Source organism: Lycium ferocissimum, chromosome 1, assembly GCF_029784015.1.
Source record: "Lycium ferocissimum isolate CSIRO_LF1 chromosome 1, AGI_CSIRO_Lferr_CH_V1, whole genome shotgun sequence".
In the NCBI taxonomy this organism is placed as follows: Eukaryota; Viridiplantae; Streptophyta; class Magnoliopsida; order Solanales; family Solanaceae; genus Lycium; species Lycium ferocissimum.
This window is the reverse complement of record NC_081342.1, coordinates 25193195-25200802: the sequence shown is the minus strand read 5'-3', so window position 1 is coordinate 25200802 and position 7608 is coordinate 25193195.

Genomic DNA, 7608 nt, shown 5'->3' with positions numbered 1-7608 from the left:
ATCAATACAAACATCATATACATCAAGGTAAATGCATAACTGGAAATCAGCTTCCCGATACTCTATTATTTAAGAAGAATATTTTGTGTGAAAATTAGAGCCGAAGATGAGTACTCCCTCCGTTCACTTTTACTTGTCCACAATGGATTTTGCACGTCCCTTAAGAAACAGTAAATGAAGTGCATATTTGACCATAATACCCATATTAATGATGTATAGATTCAATGAACTTGGGAAATGACTTGAGAATGAGTAGTTACTGTTAAGGGCAAAGAGGAAAAATAAAATTGTCTTTCTCTTGATATGCTAAAGCGGACAAATAAAAATAAAAATTTATTTTTAGTATAGTTGACAAGTAAAAGTAAACGGAGTGAGAATAACTAATCAATATTATGGCAAGGCTCCTTCCATTTCTCTTACTTTCACTACTAAAAAAACAGTGAAATTCGACCACAATTTTCGACCACACGCGGTCGAAAAAGGCCAAATTTCGACCAAAATATCGACCGCAAGGCATGGTCGCTAACAGCTAGGGTGAAATTTTTTTCGACCTCACGCGGTCGAAATAAATTTTCGACCTAAATTACGGAAATAAATTTTTCGACCTCACGCGGTCGAAAAAAATATTTTTATTTAAATATTAATAAAAAATTTCGACCGCACGCAGTCGAAAATATTAATTTTACACAAATATTATTTAAAATAAAAAAATATTTTCAGAATTTCGACCGTATGAGGTCGAAATTTAGCAATATTGTTGCCACATTTCGACCTCATGAGGTCGAAATTTAAAATGTTGCCTATTAATTTCGAATTACATACGAGGTCGAAATTTAACAATATTGTTGCCAGATTTCGACCTCATGAGGTCGAAATTTAAAATGTTGCCCATATTTTCGACCTCTTGCGGTCGAAAATCTGGAAAAAAAATTCCAGAATTTAACTGCTTTTACAGCAGCCCACCTGCTAATCACACTCATCAACCAAATCAACAATGCAATTCATAAACTACTTCGTACAATCAAATTCACCTTCAAAAGTACATCTAATTCGAATTCAAACTATCATAAAAAAAAAATATACATATCCAAGAAAACATAGCAATATTACAATCCAAAAGTATACGAATCAAAAAAGTCAACGTTCGGTGTTAGAGACATGATCCGATTCCTCCCCACTATCCTCATCAACAAGAGCATGAACTACGTTGTCTTGTGACCTACGTCGTCTCTCTTGGCCGTGACCTACGAGCATCCCGGACACTGGGAATATGAGAGGCCCCGAGTTGAGTTTCGTCAATTTGGGCTCGCATATGCAACATCCTTGCCTCCGTGGAACTAAGTGTACTTGTTAGTTGACTAACTTTCAACTTCATTTCTTGGTACTCCTTAGATCCACCGCCCCTTGTAAGTAGTACCTACGCCTTGAAGGAACGACGGAAATTGACGACATGCTCGATTAGGCATCCCATAGATCGTCCCATCCTTGTTGGGGGAGCTACCTTCTCCATCCATCGCTTTCAAAGAATTATCTCGTTGGTCATCGACGTCCTTTGGCCGGATCGGCACAATATTCCAACTTGTGTTGTTGAAACTCGGTCTGAAATTGAAGGATGCAATGTTAGTAGGTAAATTTAGTTCAAACAAAAGTAGTTATTACTGTTAGTTAGTGACTTACATAGGTTTGCTGAGCCCTAGGCTCAATCCATTGGTCCGTACCATCGGCATTCTTCGCCTTCCTCGTGTGAGTAATCTTGAAAACTTCATCTTGAGGTACTTCCTGACCCCTCTCGAGCGTCTACAAATAAATCAAGATTAACAACTAATTTCATATCCAAACGAGCCACAAGTAAAAATGAAATGAGATATGGTTCCAGAGTAAAGGGTCTTGTAGACAAAGGGCATTAGGATACCGTAAAAGATACATTCAACAACCAAAAGAGAGAATTGACAACAAAATCATTATTTCAAATGATCAACTATTGGCCATTGATTTATCAAAATTACATGGTAGAGAGATCGGTAATCCGTTGCTAAAGCAAGTTCGGCGCAATTTTAAAAGCTTTTTTATCACAATTTGATTAGGTGTTCTCTATTTAGCACTTCCTCATAAGTTTTGAATCCCAAATTGCAAATTTCTTATGTACAGATAATGTCTCTCTTCGCATTTCTTCTCTTTGTTTTGCTTCTGGGAACGTTAAATTAGTTGATGAATGTGCACATGCGAAAGTCGCCTTCGACTTGTTTATTAAATTATTGTTTCAGTTTGAACCGTGGTGTTCTATTCTCTAGATTAAGCCAGTAAACACAATAAAGAATTTGGTTAACTTTTGTACAAATTTACTAGAGCCTTTTATAAGCTAAACACCTAGATCCACATACAAGACCGTACGTGAAACTATTCATTAAAATGAACCGGTAGTATGTAAATACAATAAAGAAAAGCATGCGATCGCTGAAGGACAAATACTCAGGTCAAAGAAGGATCCAATATCCCTTGGGGTTGTTTCAGTTTCAACCACACATTATGGTTTTACAATTGTAGCAGTACTGTGCCAAGTGTTCTGATATTTTAGTGGTCAGCATGGTTAGTTTCTCCAATCATACTCTATGTTTTTACATGTACGCATTTTGTTTCGCTTTTTCTTTCTTCAGCTTTTATAAACAAGAAGAAGAAGAATCGGCAACAAGAAAGTAAGAAGAAGAAGAATGGCAACAAGAAGAAGAATCACAGAACAAGAAGAACAAGAAGAAGAAAGAATCACGCTTCACCTGAAGAAGAATGCCACAGAACGCAACAAGAAGAAGAACAAGAATGCAAGAAGAAGAAGAAATTAAATAAAGAAGAAATGTTGTACTCAAAGAAGAAGAAGAATGGTACCAAGAAGAAGAATCAGAAACAAGAAAAGAACAAGAAGAAGAAAGATCAAGCAACCAAAGAAGAAGAAATTGGCAGAAGAAGAAGAAACAAGAAGAACTAAAAGAGAAAAAATGCTTAACTCTAAAATGCAGCAAAAGAAACCAACAGAGAAAACAAACCAAAAAAATTGTTTGTCCAACAGGAAAAAATGCCAAACCAAAGCAGTAAAAACAACACCAAACAAGCACAAAAAGTAAATGTAGCAAAAGAAAGAAGAAAAACAAAGAAAAAAAAAATCCGAATAACAACAGCATTGCCTAAGAGCATTTGTTTTTCTTCTTTTTCCCACCTTGAGCATTTAAACACTTCAAATTAGTAACAATCCAATAGCAACAACAACAACAAGAAAAAGTCAGAAATAAAAAAGACTAAACTGTTTTTAACCAGCAACCCAAAAAAATAAGAAGAATCACAAGAACATAAAAAGATGCTAAACCCACATATAAAAACCAAAATCCTGGTTGTCTACGGATTAAACTTTAAGCAATGAGGGACAAACTAAGAAACCCACATGGATATTCTGGGGAAAGAGAAAATAACTAAATAAAAACAAAAAAAAACTTACAGTGGGGATCTTGTTACTAGAATAGCAAATAAATTTTAATTTACACTTAGTAAAATTTTAACAAATAGCTACAAATGCAAACTTTAACAATAAATATAAGTAATCTACTAATTAAACTACAATTACAAAGTAATGTAACTAATAATGATAGAAATGGGATTGGAAAAAAATGACTTACCTTTACTGGCGGCGGATAGCAACGACGGTGACGGAGGACACGCACGCAGTGGTGGGGATGGGGCGGCAGTGGCGGGGAGGGGTGTGGTGGGGATGGGGCGTCGGCGACGGGTTACGGGTGTGGTGGGGGTGGAGTGTCGGCGGCGGCTTAGGGTCTGGTGGGGGGTGGGAGGTTTAATTTTGGTTGGTGGAAATGGTTTTGCCCGATTGAAGTTTAATTTGGGGGAGTATATTAAATTTTAAATGTTTATTATTTCGACCGCGTGCGGTCGAAATACAAAAAAAAAAAATTAAAAAATTTCGACCTCATGAGGTCGAAATCCAAAAAAAATAAAAATAAAAATTAAATTCTGAAAATTTCGACCTCATGTGGTTGATTTGTTTTCGACCAAAAAATGAGGTCGAAAATATGCGGTCGAAAAAGGCTATTTTTTTAGTAGTGTTTATATAAGTTAATGATCACGGTCTTTCAACACTTCAAATCATCTATATGAGATCAGTAGTCTGAATTGCATTGCACTTCATATTTTCTTTTAAATACATCTTTAGATATGGATAAAGCATCTCTCCATGATTCGCTAAGTTGTAAGAGAGATGAGGAAACAAAAGAAATGAATTGAGGATGATGTGGGATAAGAACTAAGCCGTTAAATTTCACTTCTTTGAAGATGATGGATTTGCATATCAATTCAAAATAAATTTAAATTAGATGTAATATCATATCTGTAAGGAAAAAGTAGTAATTTTCAAATGAAAGCTTATGCCAAACAAACACTAAACTCGTTTCAAATAAACAACAAACTTTGCAAACAGATCCAACTTTAGTAACTCTATTACTGAATAAAATCTCCCTATATAAAGGATGTTGACAAAAGGAGTCAAGTTTTTTTTTTTTTTAAGAAAGAATTATTCCAAACATCTCACGGCCAAACGATCCCTATGAAAATCCTTTCCAAATACAAAAATTCAGTATCTTCCCCCGAATTAGTGAATTAGATAGAATTTCTTTGTCAAGAATAAAAAGTGGTGGATCAATGTTCATAAATCATTCATGTACTCACATTATACAATGTTGTCTATTCAGTTGTTGCTTGGCGTTATTTTAGTTCCATATACTAATTTTTTTTAACTATTTCATTCATCACTAAAGTGAATATATTTTATTTACACCTTACGCTATCTATGAATTTCCCCCTTAAGCATGTCGTATTAATATCAAATCTAAGTACAATGTCATGTACTGATATAAAAATAAAAATGGATTGTCTCACAACAACCAAAACAAATTTCACATTTGAATAATAGATGAAGTCTGAAATAACATATATACAAAATTTATATGAAATCTCACTATCTTTTTTTCCACTGCCAAACAATGGAAGTGTAATTATATATGCAGAATGTTTAAATATCATTCACATCAAATAATAACATAAGTTCATGAATAAAAAAAATTCAACACCAAGTAACTCAGACCAAGAAAATAGCATAATCCCATCTCCCTATTCATAATTAATTCAAAGTTCAAAATGTAGCTTAAACATTCAAAATACCATTTTTTTTAGTACGTGGAGTTAGAAATCTTATAAAATAATAGTAATCTTTTCCTACTTTTTTAGATCCTCAATAATAATAATTACAAATAAATTTTAATGTGAGGCCTTCTGTAACTCTTCTTTAGTACTGGAAGTACTGTAGTCTAAAATTTGACAAATTCAAAGGAAGGCAAATGCAATTTTAAGCAACATTTTCACAGTTAAAGAAAATTTCCAATCCCAATTCTCATAAATTAGTATAATTTCTCTAAGAACATATGTTCATCTTAAGTCGAAGTAAAGTAACATAATTAAATGCACTTGTAATACTATTACATCACAATAACAGTTGAGATTCGTTTCCATTATATATAAGTCAATTAATTTTTATTGAGGAACTCATATCATTCTATAAGCAATAATAACATCAATAAAGTTAAAGGAAAATTTCAAATTCCAATTATGAGAAAAAGGGCAAAGAAAGAAATGGGGAAAAGAAAATAGAGAGGAAAACTCAAAGCCGAAAAATAAACAGTAATTATCAAGCATGAAAATCTAAATAGTTAGTCATAATGTTAATTTTACAAGAAGCTTGTGTTGTATTCTAATTACTGAATCGGTGGAACTTGGATGCAAACAAAATTGATAAAGAGGAAACAATGGTTTCAAAAAAATAAAACAAGCAGAATTATGGAAAGAGTTTTGGAGAAAAAAAACACTATAAAATATAATGAGATGTATAAGTTGTAGACAACAGTAAAGGAGTTTTGATTCAAGGTTATGTGGTTGCATCCCAATAAGAAGGGAAAAAAGATGAACATCAATGCGATACATCAATGCGATGTCATTCGAACTATAAACCCCATAAGATATGAATTTCTCTGTTGTTGACAATGGGTGCTTGCTTGTCGTATAGAAAAGATTATGGGATTTTTTGAACATATTATAGTGATTCCATGATAGAATCTATGGTTTATATATGTATTGGGCACATGGTACAAATCTAATATTGTTTGGTAGGAGTACTTTTCTGAAGGAGCACAACCCTTCATATCAATGACAATAAGTAGCAGATTTTTTTTGAAGGAATGCATCCCTTCGTATGAGTAATAGACTTTTTTGGCAGGAATACTATTTGCTAGAGTTTTTTTTTTTTTTTTTTTTTTTTAATAAGTAGGTAGTTAGATTTTTAAGAAGGGTATTTACGTAATTTTACTTTCAAGTTAGGGAGTTCATGCTTTTAATATAATATTGATATAGATATAAATGTATGCTTTTGTTTTGGCTGCATTTGAATGTATTCGAGCTCCCATCAGCAAGGTCTCCACCGGACGTTGCAACGTTGAATGTATTTACAAACAGAAAATGACGAAATAAAGAATACAGTCAAATTCGGTCAAATCTCCAGCGAATATACAAAATATATTGTATTTTAAAGGGAAGAATACAATCAAAACCGGTCGGATCTCCGGCGAAATACAAAATATCACTGTATTTACACTAAAAAAAATGAAGAATATATTCAAATCCTTTTAAGAATATACTGTATTTACTCAAAAAAAGCAAGATACACTGTATTCATACAGATTTGCAACAACTCCACCGAAGATCATACAAATGCGACCTTGTTGAATAATGTATTCACACTATATTTAGATTAAGAAAATGAAGAATACAGATACATTGTATTTTCATACAAATCTGCAAAGAAATGCATAAAAGAGAGATCTATAGGGTTTGATTCTTTTAGATCTGGTGGATGGCGGGGAAGGAGTTGCGGAGGACCGGCGGTGACGGCGGAAGAACCGAAAGGAAACGGAAAGGGTCGACGAGGGCACGGAGGAGTTGACGCGAGGGTACTGTGAGGAGACAACACCACCGGGTGATGGACTTCTCCACCTCGATGGCACCGGGGAGAGGGGAGAAAGGAGAGAGAGAGAGAGAGGTAAGGGAGAAGAGAGAGATGGGTGAGGGAGAAGCTAGATACAGTGGAATAACTCTATGTATTTGGTATAGCTATGATGTGTAAATTGAAAATTCGTTGTAGCTACGAAAAGTAATTAAATTAAATAGTAGTTACGAACCATAAATACCACTTAGAGTTAGTTATGCCATGTCTGAATTCCAATATTTTTTAACCCTTCAAAATATCTTGGGCCTTAAACCCAATCTGAAATTGGCTCAATATCACTTAAGCTCGCAAGGGCTCATTTGCACTTTTGCTCCTCTTTTGTGCTAGTATTTAATTTTTGTCCCTCATAACAAAAAACTTTTTCTTGAGGTAAAGTTTATTTTTTGCATCATAATATCCCACAAAATATGACCCGCTCTCTTAAAGAACTTTTGCCCCGCTAAGTATGAGTTCAATTTGGAAGAGAAAATATTAAAGACCACCCATTTGGGGACAAAAAA